At 34.8% G+C, this 17,717-nt stretch overlaps 1 pseudogene; it reads left to right on the top strand.

Moving 5' to 3' along the window:
• Nucleotides 1–3,746: 3,746 nt before the first annotated feature.
• The window catches only part of LOC114045632, a 68,641-nt pseudogene continuing 54,670 nt past the window's right edge, over nucleotides 3,747–17,717 (top strand).

Raw genomic sequence — 17,717 nt, 5'->3', positions numbered from 1 at the left:
TACTTATTCTCACTATAGATCTTTTCCATTGTCCTTTTTATTTGAACCTTTCTGTCCTTTCAAAACCATGATATCCTATGGTTCTGAGCCATATAACATTCACAACAGATTGTTGAGTCATTTTTAAAAAGTCTGATGGGAAGCAGTAGCTTGGGATTGTTGAAGGTGATTCTTAATTTTCCCAAATTATGTGTCTACTATTCATATACCAATTACTCTTAAATATTTTATATAGGTAGGAGGAAGCCTATAGGTCAATAGATATTAAGGTTCTTTTGGTCGTGTTCTTCAGTATCAATGAGGTCTCAATTTTTTTTTCACTCTTTTGGTATTCTTGTCTTCAAATACCTTGTAAAATGATCTCTTAGCACCCTCAGAATTCTATCACCTTCAGCATAGATCTCTCTATACACTTGGTCCAATCTAGCTGATCTTCCAGTCTTTATCCTCTTCAGTACCATTTCTGCCTTCTCTATAAGCACATCTGGAACTGTAACATTATGGTCCACATATGGTAGTCTCATTATACTTGATAAAGAAAATAATTTAAGGTTGTTTTATTTTTGCAAATCTTTTCTATTTTTCTTCTGTTTACAATTCTCCTTCCTTTTTTTATCCTTGAATGCTTTTGAGAGGATTTTGCTTAGTTGGATCTCTTGCCATGCTTAATTAAAACTAGTTTTACCCTCCACTGATTCTCTCTACTTTATGAGATGAAACTGCTGATAATCATCCATCATCCATCATCTTGAGATTTTACAAATGGGTTTATGTTCTAAATTGGTGTTGTCTTTGGCAGCCATCTCTGTGTTTGGCAAGTAATTCAGATGTTTGCTGACTGAGATGCTTTCTTTGAGCTCTTTTGGTTTCCTTGTTGTGACAATTTATTTACATTTGGTAAACTGTAGCTGAAATTATTATAGTCAGGGTTAATGTCAACTGTTGTCCAGTTCCCATTTTGTACTTTCAAATGTTCAATTAAAAATTCAAGGTTAAGTAATTTCATTTACATTCTGTATATATTTTTTTTCCTCCTTTTGTCATTACTGATTCTGATCTTAACTCAAGTTGATGGTCTGACTGAGCACAGACAGCTAACTTAGGGATCGTTCCTACGTCAATAACAAGTCTTTTCTTAACTGTTCAAATAGGATCTATTTCATTTTTAATGGTGATTAATTTGGTGCTCACCATGCATATCTACCAATTCTTTTTCCAAAAAAAAGTTTCCATGATGTAATCTACAAGACTTTGACCTCTCTCATGCCATCTTCTTGAAACATGCTTTCCCATATATTTCTCCCCATTCTCATCTTTTCTCACCATTGTATTGAAGTCAAGAACTATCAGAATGTATGTTGATTTTGAAGTCTTATTAAGTTCTCTGTAGAATTTCTCTACCATTTTATCCTCAGCATTTGATGGTGATGCATTAGTTGTAATTATTCTCATGACTTTTTTGTATATACTTATCATTGGTACTGCAATATGTGAACAAATAACCCAGGAAATGACATTTCTTGTGCCTCTAAGATTGTGATAAAACTCTGCTAGCTTTTTCCTTTGCCTCTCCAAGAAGTATCCATAAGCCATCCTTCCATTTGACTACAACGTCTTGTCTTTTGATTTCATTAGTACCAAGACTGTCAAGATTAATAAGATTCAGCTCCTCTAGTCATGTCCACTCACTGATAAGTGGAAAAGATTATCTCATTTAGAATCTCAATATTTAAATAAACATTTTTGTCCCTGTACAAAATCTGAGATTCTTAACACCACCCACTTCTATCCCCACTCCCTTCGATTAGCACAATCCACTGATGGTGCCAATATCAATGAATAAACGTAAGGAAGTTCTGAGGACCCTTATTTTTATTTCATAGGTTGCCATGACCAAAAAGAAATCATCATCTGGTGGTCTTTCTACAAGTGATCCTCCATAATTAGCTAGGTTGGTTCTCAGAAAGTAGACTTGGTCTGTTACTAAGCTCATACTCAAAGCCTTTCTAGAATGGTAATTGCCAGAGTTTATAGTATGCTTGTAATAGCCTTTGAGAGCCCAGAGTCACCTCCATGCCACAAAAAAGTACCAGAGTAGCACTGGTTATATTTGGTGTATGTGCTTGGCTGATTACCAAGCAGGGTGAAGTTACCATGCATGGGATTATCACTGAACATCTTTATATTATAGTCTGACATACTAATTTTTAATCCACTTTATGTTTCCAGTATAAATGGTTAGATCCAGTACTGGATTTGTTTGTTTTTCAAAATTGATAACTTGTTTAAACAGGCTTAAGTGTAGTACTATAATGACAGTGTAGGTAATCTATTTCTTAGCCTTATTCTTTCTTTTAATTAGGTATAAATTTCAACCTAGACTTTAAGGAGTCAATCATCTGACTACATATAGCTGAGTCTAAAAATGACTTCTATACTTGTAGTGAGCTATTTCCAGTCTCTTAAGATTTAACACTTCTAATATATACAATTTTAGCATTGTGTGGGGTAGAAAATAAAAACTTGGTGATCAGAACTGGCTATTCTGTTGGTGAGCCCCAACCTTCACATGTATAGTGTAACTTTCACCTCCTTGAGCTCCATCCCCTTGGGGTAGGGATTTCCTTAAACAAAAGGACTGAAAGTGCCTGAAGCAACTGACCTAGGAGACCCAACTCCAACCCTTTTCCAATTGGGAACTACTAAAAGCTCAGATATATTTAGATATCTTTTGGATCGGGTGGTGGGGGGACAGGTTCCTGATTAATGTGTTATTTTTCTACCTTGGGAGAGGTATAAACTATGAATCAAGAACATCTCTTTTATGTCCTTCATGATGGGAATGTTTCCCTACAGCTTTGAAAACTTATCTAACCAGAAATATGCCGTCACTGTGCTAGGCACCCATCTCAAAGAGCACGTGTGTGCCCCCGGGGAGCCTTCTGACAGCAGGATGGAAGAAGGTTCCGCAAGTTGGCAGCAACAGCTCCTCGATCAGACGCTCCATTGACTGTACCGGCCCTTCAACGTGCGTGGCTCGCGGCTGCTCCCTTTCTCATGGCTGACAGTCCAATTCATGAAAATGCTTGGCCTACATGATCTGCCTACACGGACGTCCTGCAGTTCCTGGGGTTCTCCGCGGTCCCTCTCCCTACACAGGGATGCTGGACAAGAGCAGGCGCATCCACAAAGCCCATGGGCTTGGAGTGGGGTGGCCCTGATGGCCTCAGCCAAGAGCTACCAGGCATGTCCTTTCCCCCAGGTTCTTCCTGAAGGCCATCATTTTCAATTTCTTGCTGGGCTCCACCCAGCAAGACGCCCATGAAAGACCTCTTCTGAAGACTCGATTTGGGCTAGGATATCATCAACTTCTCAGGACATGCCCTGGACCTTTGCAGAACCAACAGCTACTCTTGATCAATTAAGAAATTCCAGTTCGACTGAATGAAGCAAGAGCCCTTGCTTGTACCCACATTTTGGCATAAGCACCGGCATCAGCACTGACTATCCCCTACACACACACCACTTCTCTAGACAGCTAAGTGTGCATTGGGGGGATAGAGTGGGAAAGCGAGGAGTGGAACTGGGGAGGCATCTTTCTCCAGACCAAGCCAGTAGATGAGATCCAGGTGAGGTTCAGTTGGTGTGTTGGGCATCAAGTCGGAGAAGCAGATAGTGAAGTGCGGGCAGCTTTTTTTTGACCGCAGTTACTTAGGAGATGGCGCACACAGCTAATCCTCCGCGGTATGCATCACTGGGGACCGCGTGAGCATCACCAACGGGGAGAACTCTGGTCTCCTTTGCCCACTCAGACCAACTGCCGATCCTCAGCCTTTTACAGCTGTCTCACCTCCTCGGTGCAAAACGTAACCAACTGCTCACCTTGCCATCCTGAGCCACCATTTTGGAGAGCAAGGACTCAGGGAAGGATATCCTCCAACCCCTAAAGCTTGCTGACTTGTACAGCCCATTAATCAAAAGTTTATCAACATCAGTGATCTGCACACGGGACAGAAAACCACATTTTCATCATCTTCAACTGTGTTGCCACAGCCCATCCTGAGAGTACTTGTGAAGACGTTAAAGACATCTAGGAGGATGACTGGATCCTAATTAAAGTTTGAAGAAATAACATTCTTGACAAACTATTTGGGAGAGACAAATATCATCCTGATACAGGAGACATTGATGTTTCAGTGAATAAAAAAGTACTCCCCCAGACTCAGTCATGAAAAATAAGTATCTACCCTCTTCTCTCGCTGAATACGTCACACCACCCATATAGCCTCTCCTTTCCTTTTGGTTTTTACCCCAAAGACACACACACAAATCAATACATTAATAACTGCCCCCACAATCTAAGAGGAACAACCTCACAGAAGGTGGCAAAAAAGAAAGTAAACAGACTCAACGACAGGTAAAGCAACTCCTTCCCTCGCTAGAAACAGAATGAGAAGGTTGGGGTAGAGATCGAGGACGGAAGTGTAGAATTCTCAGGGTTCTATATAGCACTGTTATCTATTTATCTATCTATCTATCTATCTATCTATCTATCTATCTATCTATGCAGAGTGTTTTATATATATATGCAATGTTATATATATGAAGAGTGATAGATATGATAGGTATGTGTATACATATATATGTATATACACATTCTGCATCCCTCTATCTAGCTTATATTCCTCTTCATCCCTGAATCATGAAGCCCTGATATTTTAGTCATAGCTCTATCCTCTGCCCTCCGTTCTCTTTCCTCGTAGTACCACATAGGAAGTTGCCTGGTCTTGGCGATTATGGCAGGGGCTCCCCGAAGCTTCACAGTCCTGTTCTCTCCCATTTTGAGACAGCGGAATACTGCTTGGAGCTCTTACAATTCTGCCCTCACTATGCGAAAATTTCCATTCTGCTACTTTCCATAAGAATGGGAAAGGACCATTGGTGAGTCTCAAACAAGTTTTCACAGAATCTCTTTATTCCTTTATTCTCTACAATGGATATTGGTTCATAAGCTACAATGGTGTTCACATTGGTCTGTTTAATTGTACACGTCAAAAGCACTACAAGACCAGATGATCATGCTCCTTTAAATAATATTTTGTTGCTTTTAAGAACAAAATGAAACTCTCCAGCGGTGTTGTAATGTAAAGAAACGTAGGACCTGAGTTTGAATGTTCACTCTACCAATCATTACTTTGTGACCTTGGGCAAATTATTTAACATCTGATTCTAAAATAATTGCTAATGCCTATAACCAAATATTTTTACTCTCTTGAGATCTAGCACTTTCTAAAAGAGTGTTTATGTGATTCTAGCAGTGTGAGGGTTAGAAGATAAAGATTTGGTGAGCAGAACTAGCTATTTGTTGGGTTGCCCCATCCCGTGGGTGGTAAGCCATATTTCCAACTCTTCCTTTCAGGTATGATTTTCTTCAGTCACCTCTTTCAGTTCTGCCCCATCAGGGGAGGATTTTCCATTAAAAAAAAAAAAGAAAGAATTGAGATTGCCTGAAGCAGTTGACTTTAAGTCTCCTCATCTGTAAAATGTGAGGTTTGGACTACATGACCTTTTTTGCAGTTGTAGATCTACAGGGAACTAGGTGGTGCAGTGGAGAGACTTGGTTCTTCAAATCCATCCTCAGACATTTATTAGGTATGTTACCCTGGAGAAGTCACTTAACCTGTTTGTCTCAGTTTTCTCATCTGCAAAATGGGGATAATTATAACACCTATGTCCCAGGGTTTTTCTGAGGATTAAGTGAGATAATACACGTAAAATACTTAGTAGAGTGTCTGGCATGTAGTAGGCACTATATAAATGTTAGCTATTATTCTCTACCATTTTTCTATTTTTTTTCCTTTTTTTTAAACGTTTGCCCTTACAGGAGAAGTAGTAAAGGCAACCTTCCTTTTAGGTACAACTTCTTTTATGTGTTCTTGTTTTCTTAAAGTGGTTTAGTTCTTTCAATATTATCACCTTGTTGATTTGTTGGACAAAAATCAGGCAGAGTACCGACAATTAAATTTTTGTTTCTTTATGTACTTTCTAAAAGTTGCAGGCTCCTTAGAACTCTCTGTCCCTTTCCCCACCATCATTCTCACTGTGGATGGAAAAGGATGCCAGGCAGGACTGAAGTTCATTTTGCTTTTTTTTCCTCTTTTTATGGGTTATGATAGCCAAAAGTTCTTTCCATCTGGTGTCCAGTTTAGTGATGAACTTCTTTGTGTGTAGCTTGGCAGAAAGGTAGAGTGCATAGATTGCTAGACTTGGAGTCAGAAAGACCTTGGTTCAAATCCCTCCTCTAAAGCTTACTAACTATGTGATCACAGACAAATGGCAATCTCTCAGTCTCAGTTTCCTCATCTGTAAAAAAGAGGCTAATAATATCTATAACTGTCACCTTCCTGGGATGAGTTGAGACTCAAATAAAATCATAGGATCACAGGATCATAAATTTAAATCTGGAAGCTACCTGTATCTAGTTCAACTCTTACTTTACAGATAAAGATATGTTGACCAGCAAGGTTGAGTAACTTGATCAAGGTCACAAAGGTAATAAATAGCAGAGCTGGAATTTGTTTCTCTAACTCCAAATCTAGTACATGTCCCACTGTGTGCTTTCTAAGTTTTAAAGTTGTGTTATTATTGTTAAAAGTATGGTTCTAAGTCTGTTTTGTGTCATTTTCCTATAGCAGACACAATGTCACTGGGCCTGCATTTTAAGTTATTCTAGCTTTTAGAACCTACCACAACTTACACTCCACTGACATTGCCCTTACTAAGCCAAGTTCAACTTCAAGCCATCAAGAAGCAACAGAGTATGTATGACTTTTGTGGGGAAAAAGGCAATTTTAGATTATACTAATGGAAGCTAAATATCCTTGACAAAGAGGGTGATTATCCATTTTCATAATTATCTTGTTTTACTCTGTACTGGACAGACCACCCCTGGAGTATTGTGTCCAGCTTGAGGCCAAACACCTTAGGAAAGACATTGACAAATGAGCAAACTCAGAGGGAGACCACTAAATTGGTGAAAATACTTGAAACAATCTCATGAAAGACTTAATTGAAGGCTCTTGGAATGCTTAAGCTAGAGGAAAAATTTACGGAAGGAGAGACAACTTTCTTCTAATATCTGAAATACTGTCCTGCAGATAAGGATTTAGGCCTATTTTTCTTTATTTTAGTGGGGATACATCAAAACATTTTCATTAAATGTCTACTATGGCCATGGCCCTATGCTTGGCAAAAATGATACAATTCCTACCCACCTAGAGTTTACATTTTACTTAAAAGGGAGGAGTAATAGGGAGATGGGCTTCAGTTCAATAAAGCATAGAGAAGAGCTTCTAACCAATTAGAGCTGTCTGAAAAAAAAAAAAAGACTAGTTTACTTTCTGAGGTAGTCTGTTTCCCATCTCTCAAAGTCTTCAAGCAGTGTGTAGATAACCATCTATTTAGGATGGTATAGATTCATACAGACAACAACAACAACAGCAAAAGTGAAACAATGTAGAGGCAGCTAGGTGGTGCAGTAGATAGAGTGCAGGCCTTGGAGTCAAGAAGACTTAAATTCTAATCCAGCCTCAAACACTGCCTAGCTTTGCGACCATGGACAATTCACTTAAGCTCTGACTGCCTCAGTTTCCTGAACTGTAGAATAGGTATAATAGCATCTACAGTCAGAATTGTTATAAGGATCAAATGAGACATTTGTAAAGTGCTTAGCACCATGCCTAGCACATAGTAAGTGCTTAATATATGATTTTTCCCTTTCCACTTAAAACGAGTGGACTTTTCAGTTTCACCTTTGCCAACACTTTGTACAGTTCTATATTTTCCTTTTTATTTATCTTTCTTTTAGATTGATCCAGATCTTACAGAGGAACATTAAAGTCCAGCAATTAATATCTGTCTACATGTCTTTTTTTGCCATCCAGTTAAACTTTCTTTTATAATTAAGACAATACATTACTGGGTACATAGTTGTTTAGTTGCTGGATTAGTTTTTATAGTACCTTTAACCATAAGGTAGTTTCTTTCTTTCTCTTGACAATATAAATATTTATTTTTCCTGTCTGAAAAATAACAGCTCCTTTTTTAATCATCTTATGCATAGTGATTATTATTGCACTTTTATATTTTCATTGTATATATGTCTTTATTTTAGATATGTTTCATGTGTGTAGTAAATTGATTTTGTTTCTTATCCATTTTGCTGCCTTTTTGTTTTATTGAATTATTTGATCCATTCACATTTAAAGTAATGATTATTAGACTTGAGTTTTTAAGTCAGTGCTTTGTGCCTGCAATTAATTTTTCTTACACTAATTTGCTGCTCATCTCCTCCCACAGACTCTTTCCTCTCTTCTCCACTCACTCCCCTCAAATGCCATCCTTTTAATCTTACCTATGTTTCTTAAATTAACTTAAATTGTTCATCTCTCTTTTGTCTAATTGCAGATGTCCCCTAAAGTTATGTTCTTGGCCCACCCCTCCTTTCCTCCCTTCCTTTATCTCTGTCTCTTTGTCTCTGTCTCTTTCTGTTTGTCTCTCTCTGTGTCTCTCTCCCCAGATCCCATGGGTTTAAACTATAATGTCTGTGCAAATGATTCAGATGTATGCATCTAGCCCGCTCTCTCCTCTGAGATTCAGCACCACATTATCAGCTACTTACCTAATGGGTATTTCAAACTGGATATCCTAGAGATATGTCAAGCTCAACACATCCCATTCAAAGTTATTATCTTTTCTCCCCAAATGCACAATTGCTCTAAACTTCCCTATTTCTGTCAAAGACACCACTATTCTTCCAGTATCCCAGGTTTAAAACAATTTTTCATTCTCACTCACTCTGCATTTCCAATGGTACCAAATGTTGTCATTTCTATCTCTGCAATATCTCTTGCATCTGACCCCTTTTCCTTATTCACACAGCCACCACTTTTGCACAGGCCTCATTATCTTGAATGTAAGTTATTTCAATGACCTCCTAATCTCTGCCTAAATTCTCCTTCAACTCTAGGCTGTCCCACACATAGATACTAAAGTGAGTTTTCTTAAAGGCAAATCTAACCAAATCATTAATCATTAATTAAATCTTTACCAAATCATTAAATTCTAGTGCCTCCCTATTGCTTCTAGGACAAAAAACAAACACTTCTAATTACCTTTTAAAGCAACTCTATCACATGGTCTCTACATTTCTTTCTAGCTTCACTATACATTACTTCCCCTTCCAAACTCTGTGACCAGCCAAACTGGCTTTTGTTCTGTCCCCCACACATGGTGCTCCATCTTTTGTCTCCATGTCTTTGCTCCATGTCAGGCCCCAGGTCTATAACAAATTGCCTTTTCAACCTTCTTCTCATAGAATTTTCTTCTTTCTTCACTTCAGAGCTAAAGCATCACCTACTACATGATCCTTTCCTCTTTGTTATCTCACTTTTCTCTACCACAAGTTTGGATTGATATCTATTCCATAAAATATATTTATGTAATTATGGGAAATCATGGTATTTAGCATTCAGTACCTCATATTTTCCTGATTCTTTAAGTTCCCTTGAAATCATCAGCCCCATACATTTCTTGAGGATTCTATTGTTCTAAACTCCTTAGTTCTCTTTAATTTTCATCAAATAATAGTCTAAACAGAACTAATTTTATTTCTTACTAATTATTTTTAAAATATTTTTATTGTGAACTTTACAATCATTAATAAATGCAAATATTTCACTATGCAAAGGAGAAGAAAAAGGCTTATATATTACTTCAGAAAGGGAACGCTAAGGAATATACATATTTCTCAGCATTGCATACTGCCTTTACCAAAACAGATAATTTGCTAAGACAGAGAGATTTTAAATATGTATCTAAAAAAGTAGAAACACTAAACACATACTTTGTAGTTCCTGACTCACACAAAGGATAGTAATTAATATAAAAAATACAGGCAAAAGACCCAGAACAATTTGGAGGTTTCATAATGATGTCATGAAAAATGAGATGATCAAAGAATAGATCATATAAATTATAATAACTCAGTCAAAAAGAATGTTTATGATTAGAAAACATGCTGGAATTTCTATGATACAGTTAAATCTGTTCTCAGATGGAAAGATAACTTTGTAAATATATATCAACAAAATAGATATTAACAGAGTATATAATTTTAAAAACTTAGAGAATCAACAAATAAACCCCAAATAAGAACAAAATAGAAAATCTCGCAAATTATCAGAGATATAAATAGAATGAAAAACAAAAAGATTAGAAATGACACACAAAACTAATGACTAGTTTTTAACAGATTATAAAGTAAATAAACCATCAGCCAACCTGATAAAAATGGAGAATAAAATCCAATTGCCAAAATAAAAAAAGGTAAGGTGGAATCTTAACCAAGAATTAATAAATATAATTGTCAGAAATTATTATATAATTATATAAAATTATATATTAGCAAAATTTATAATGTGTAAATATGATATACATGTATATATAATTAAATATTTAATATAAATTCTAGAATTTACAGAATAATAAATAGGTATCTTAAATTAACACAAGCTCAGAAAATAAAATAAAAGAACTATAAAAGAACTGCTACAGGAAAAAAAAAAGTCCTTGGTCCAGATTAATTTACCAGTAAATTCTATCAAGTATCTAAAGAGTAATTAATATCGATTTTACTGAATTATTTTCTAAAACTAGGAAACTCTTTTGATGAGGCAAACATGGCCTAATAGCTATTTCAGTGAGAGATAGAAGGGAAAAACAAAAAGAACCATAGACTAACCCCACTAAAGAATAATGATGTAAAAGTGTAAAGTTAAATCCAACCAGAAAAGCTACAGCAATATATTTTGGGGGGAAAAAATCACTATAACTGATTATTTTACACTAGTAATGCAAGAATGGCTCAAAACTAGCAAAAATATAATCACATTAAAAATAAAAATAACTCAAAACTCATGAGTATATCAATAAATGCAAAAAAAAAATCTAAACCCTAATAACAAAGGCCATTTTTAATGTAGTTAAAAGTAGACATTTACAAAAAGTATTCATTATTTGCAATGGGAAAATATTAGAAGTTTTCCCAATAAGCATAGTGGCAAAACAAGGATACTAGCACTCCCCACTATTATTTGTCATAGTTTTATAATTGTTAGGTATTAGTATTCAATAATAAGTGAATAGTTAAACAAACTTTGGTAAATGTCTTAGCAATGGAAAATTACTAGGCATAAAAAGTGACAAATATGAAGAATTCAAAGAGGTATGGGAAGGTTTACATGAACTGATAGAGTAAGCACAACTAAGAAAAAATATGCACGACTATAGCAATGTAAATTGAAAAATAATAGAAACAAACTGAATGTGTATAATTGTTATGAACATATTTGACTCTAGAAAAGAGTTGAGACAATGTACCTTCTTCCATTGCAGAGATGGAGATCTTTGGGTGTAAGCTACTTCATATCCTATCAGATTTGTTGCATGGCTACACTGTTTTCCCCTCCTTTTATTAGTCTTTTTTATAAAGGATTGCTTTCTGATGATGTGGGACAGTAATATATTTGGAAATCAATGCAATATAAATTTAAAGGTATATTTTTTTTAAATAAATGAATCAGGACATGCCTACAAAGAGAATACATTCTACTGAATACCTCAAAAGGCTAAGGTATTGTAGACCTAGGTGTGAGACAATGGCAGCTAAACAGGAAATAATGACTTTTGTTGTTGTTTGTGGTGGTTCAGATGTGAATATTTGATATAGTGACTAAGCAACAAACAGTGATTTTTCCTAAGATTAAATAACAAATGCAGGAGACCATTCAGATCATTTGACTGCTCAGAAAGGGAAGTATCACAAATTTGTCTGTATTTCAAGATTTTATTTCAGTCTAGATCTCCTTGAAAAGTTATATTTTTTATCAAAGTCCTTCCACAACTGATCACAATTTAATATTGTCTGTCATTTTGCAAGTTTTTCTTTATTAAAAACATTTCTAAATGAAGTATTGCTCTCTAGTACTATATTTTCTATTTCTTTTTCTTACTGTGAAACAAAAATCTTATTTAGAAAAAATTTTTTTTTAACAACAGCACTTTGGTCCAGGAGCTTATAATACAAATGATTTAACCTTGAACAATATAAATGAAACTTTATTTTTATAAGGCTAAAGACAGTTAATAATGATACTGTTAATAACAAGTACCCCTGCATTTCATGGTATAATGAAGATATTATGAACCATTTACACACACAAATGTGTGTTTCTCACACAAATGAAAAAAAAACAAAGCACAACAACTCACAACTCTGACATTGTGCAGTACAAGGCCAGTGCTTTCAAATGTCTTTGTAAATATGGATCCATATGAAAGGGAAGAGTCAAAAGTACCTCTGCATCTCCCCAGAGCATGGTTCACAGCTCCCCAATATGCTGTCCTGGTTTTGTAAATTAGAAATCTTGTCATCTTATCATAGAGACCAAGAAAATTGTAGCAAACTTTATCTGTCAAGTGAACCTTAATAACCCCAACTTTAACGTCAAGAAAATTACACTTGGAAACATTTCACAGTCCTGCAGGTTGCTGAAGGTACATTTTCCCCCTCTTGAAGAGTTATTAACCCTCACAACAGATTCCCTGAGACCTCAACAGTTGCAGTTCAAAAAACATTCAATTATAATAATCACTTTTATTTCTCTTAGCAAATTATTTCCTTTAGGTTTTAGGTAGTTTAGGTCAAAAAGCTCTCACAATTCATTCATTGTTTGCTGCTTATTTCAAAAGTTACTATAAATTTGCCACTTTGTTGACACCATCGAGTAAGCACTAGCTATAGAGAAATGTCATTCAAGGGTATACGTTAGATTTAAAGACCTATAATGTTAACATATGTTCTTTCTCAAAGATATAATGCATGTGTAAAGATATTAATAAACATAGATGCTGAAGATATAAACAGATTATGCAATGATATAGATACCTATGAATGAAGACTCTATATTAATCACTTGTTAAAAAAAGATGATGAAAATCACTGAGCTAAGTAAACACTGAAGAGAGAAATTCAAAACAGAGAAAATCTCTTTCCTCGAAGAGCTTGATTTCTAAAGGGAGAGTAGACACATAGGGGAATATAGACCAGGGGAGGGAGCTATGGTCTGGGAAGTCACCAAAGACGACAATATGTTAAGTGACTTGCCCAGAGTAACATACGTAATAAGTGGACACAAGAATCATCTGAGTGTCTGCAGGGCCTATTATAAAAAATTGAATAAGAAATATCTCTAGATTGAGATCTCATCAAAAGACTCAATGGGAGGATAGATGCCTTAAAAAACAGAGAAAACTAAACAAAGCACTAGACACCTTTAAAAGAACAATGGAAGAGACAGAACTAAGAAAACTTAATGATTCACAAAGCTAGGCTAGAGCAAAATCAAGTCATAAATATCAGAAGAACATGTGAGGTATTAACTATCAAAACAACCGACTTGGACTTGGAGGTGGAAGTTTGGGGCTGAAAATGCTAGCTATAACTGTGACAAAAATTGAGATGATAAATAAAGGCAAAGAGTAGATAGAAGTATCACTTTCCATATAGTATGGAAGTATAATTCAAACAATTAACAACGTTACAAAACTTGCAGGATGCAAAAATAATTCCATACAAATCACCAGCATTTTTGTATTTTACCAACAAAACTCAATAAGAAGAGGTAGAAAGGGAAATTCCTTTTTTAAATCACTGCATGTTATATGAAATCTTTCTGAGTCTACCTACCAAAACAAACAGGAACTATATGAATGCCACAAAACACTTTATGGAAATAAGGACATAGGTAAATAATTGGAGATGTATGAATTTTACACAGGTGGGCCAAACGAATGTAATAAAAATGGCAACAGTAGCTAAATTATTTTACTTTTTCAATGCTATACCAATATAAATAGTGAGGCATTACTTTATAGAGCTAGAAAAAAGCAAAATTCATCTAGAATAACAATAGGTCAAGAATCACAGCAAAATAATGAAAAAGATGTCACTTGATCAACAAAATGTAAAACTAGTCATTTTCTTCCAACCTTGTGAATTTAAAACCTGCTCAATATAAGAATTAAGAAAGGAGACACTCTACCAGACTCTTTTTATGAAACAAATACAGTCCTAATACCTAAACCAGGGAATGATAACAGAAAGGAGAACTATAAATCAATGTCATTAATGAATATTGGTTCAAAAATATTAAATTATTTCAAACAAACTACAGCAATCCATTCAAGGAATCATTCATTATTACCAAGTTTGAGCTGTACCAAGTATGCCAGGATGGTTTAACATTAAGAAAATAATCAATATAATTGATTTAATTCAAAACAAAACAATTCCAAAACCACATGTTTATCTCAATGGAGGTAGAAAAAACTTTTGACAAAGAACACTTGTTTATGCTTAAAAAATACACACACACACACACACACACACACACACATACACACACACACACACACACACAAATCAACACCAGCAAGAAACACCAACAAAGCACAAGAATAGAGAAGGACATTTAAAAAATATATCACAATATGTATCGATCTAAATTTAAAGTAAGTATCATATGCCAAGGAGATATACTTGAACTTTTCCCAATAAATACAGAATTAAAGCAAGGATGCCTATTCTCCCCTTTAGTATTTTTTATAATTTCAGACATTTTTACAATAGCAATAAGAAAAGAAAAAAATTAAAGGCAAAAGAAAGGTATGGTGATTTGATAAGAAATCAGTAAGATATTAATTGAGACAATAGCTATAGCAAAGTTTCAGTCTACAAAATAAACCCACAAAAAACAATAGCATTTTATATAATAACAACAAAACCGAAGAGATAATAATAGGGAAATCCCATTCAAATAACTTCAGAATGCATAAAAATTTTTTGGTTGAGACTACCAAAGCTTATAAAATAACCTGTATAGATTCAATTATGGAGTGTTCCTTTAAAAAAATAACAAACAGTTTATTTAGAGAAACAAGAAATCTAAGAAATCAAGGGAAATAATGAAAAAAAATGATAGAAATGAAGGAGTAACAGTATTTCTAGGCCTCACATTATGTTATAAAGAAACAGATTTCAAAATCATTTCTTACTGTTTTAAAAATAGAGGAGTAGATTAATAGAACAGATTAGAAAGGGGAGAACCAAAAACAATGGAATTCAATAATCCAGAGTTTGATTAAAATGGAAATCACAAATTGCTTAGGAAAGAAAAACCTATCTGATAAAAGCTATTGATAAAACTGGAAAGTAGTCTGGTAAAAATTAAGCCAAGACCAATCTGTTACTCAATACTCCACTGTATGTTCTAAATGGATATGTGTTCTTAATATTAAAGTTCCTACTGTAAAAAATTAGAAGATAAGGAAATTATATCTCTTTCACAACTTTCACATTTCACATGAGTAGGAAATGAATTCACAATCAAAGAAGAGATAGGGGTAATTATAAAAGATAAAACTGATCATTTTGATTACATTAAATTGAAAGTCTTCTATACAAACAAAATGCATCTAGGTTAAGAAAGGAAGTGGTAAGATGGGGGGGGAGGAATCTGTGTCAAATTTCTTAGACAAGTGTTTGACATCCAAGATGTAGAGACTTCTATATTTATATGTATAAATGTATATGTAAATTGTATATGTATATGTTTATTATATTAATATAAAATATATTTATATCTAAATATCACACATTTATATTAAATATTTATATGTGCATATATACATGTGTGTGTTTTAATGATTGTGTGTATGTGTACATATATAATATGTGCATGTATGCATGTATATATGATCAAAAGCCATTAATAACCATGTGAAAGAAAGCTCCAAATCACTAAGAACAATAGAAAAGCAAATTAAAATGACCATAAGTTTTCACCTCCCAGACAGTAAACTGACAAACATGAAAAAACATAGGAATTTGCAATGTTGGAGGGATTGTGGGAAGTTAGGCACACTAGTGCATCATAAAAGCTATGAATCAGTACAACCATTTTAGCAAGTAATTTAGCATTGCACAGATAAATTGACTGTACTGGTCATGCCCTTTGAACCAGAGATTGCTCTAATAAGTTTGTACTTACTATGAGCTCATATCCAAAAGAGGCGATTGATTTTTTATTTGTTTTGTTTGTTTTGTTTGTTTGTTTTTGTAAAGCAATTGGAGTTAAGTGACTTGCCCAGGGTCACACAGCTAGTGAGTATCATGTGTCTGAGGCTAGATTTGAATTTAGGTCCTTCTGACTCCAGGGCTGGTGCTCTATCCACTGTGCCATCTAGCTGCCCCTGGCCATTGATTTTTTTAAAGGCCCCATATACATCAAAATATTTATAGCAGCACTTTTTTCAGTAGCAAAGAGCAGTAAACAAATTAAATGCACATAAACTGGAGAAGGCTAAATAATTTGTGATGTATTAATGCAATGAAATACACAGTACCTTTCATTGTGAAATAACAAATATGTTGAATACAGAGAAGAATGGAAAGATTTAAATGAATGGATACAGAGTGATGTAAGCAGAACCATAAATACAATATGCAATGACCACAACAGTATAGATGGAAAGAATAACTACCACAAAACAATGACAAGTGAATATTATAAAATTACAAAGAACAAGCATAGCCCCTAAGAATAGATACGAGAAGCGGTGAAGGGTACATGGGTAGGTATAAAACATTGATTACATTTCAGACTCTTCACACATGGATCAGTTTTGCTGATTTTTTTCTCTTCTTCCTCTTGTTTTTTCCTTTAAAATATTATTTGTTATATGGGATAACTGTCTGAGAAGGAATAAAGGAAGGAATACTGATGTAAAAATACAATAGAGTAACAACAATTTTTAAAATAGGAAAGAAGAGGGTCAAGATAGGACTAGATCTCAAACTGTACAACAAATTAGTAATCATCATAACAGTTTGGTAATGTTTGTGTGTATGTGTTTGAGAGAGAGAGAGAGAGAGAGAGAGAGAGAGAAGGGAGAGAGAGAGATGAAATGGCCAACATAGGAATTAGTTTTGCTTGCCTATGTACATTTGTTATCAAGATTCTGGGTTTTTTTTTTTCAAATCATAGGAGAGGGTTTGTAGGAGAAATTTTTTTTATTAATTAAAAATCATTTTAAAAAAAAGGAAGTATAAGAGGAGAACCTGGGATAAGGTTATTCCAAGCAATACAAACTGAAGATACCTAGTGGTGCCAGGTTGCAAAAGATTTTAAATGCCAAACAAAGGAGTTTGTATTTGTTCCTAGAGGTATAGTCACTGAAGATTCCGAACAGAAGAGTGACATGGTCTGAACTGTGCTTTAGGAAAATCACTTCAGAGCCTGTGTGAAATGTGGTTTGGACACAAAAATTTGAGAAAGGCATATCAATTAGAAGGCTATTGCAATAGTCCAGGAGAGAGTATGAGGGCCTGAATCATGGTGGGGTCCCTATGAGTACAAAGACGAAGGGTAAGAACCTGAAAATTCCACATGTCATCTATATTTTACCTCAAATCATTGAGGGAAAAATAATAGCATAAGGGGAAGGACAAATCTTGGTATCACTGTATTAGAGGCTTCTCTCCAAGTTGTCACTGGCCTATAGCATTGACTCTTTTGTTTTGGTCCTTAAACCAATTC

The sequence above is a fragment of the Vombatus ursinus genome, unplaced genomic scaffold (genome assembly GCF_900497805.2).
Source record: "Vombatus ursinus unplaced genomic scaffold, bare-nosed wombat genome assembly UNPS02014779.1, whole genome shotgun sequence".
In the NCBI taxonomy this organism is placed as follows: Eukaryota; Metazoa; Chordata; class Mammalia; order Diprotodontia; family Vombatidae; genus Vombatus; species Vombatus ursinus.
Note: the sequence above shows the minus strand (reverse complement) of the source record. Positions and strands in the feature narration are given on the sequence as shown.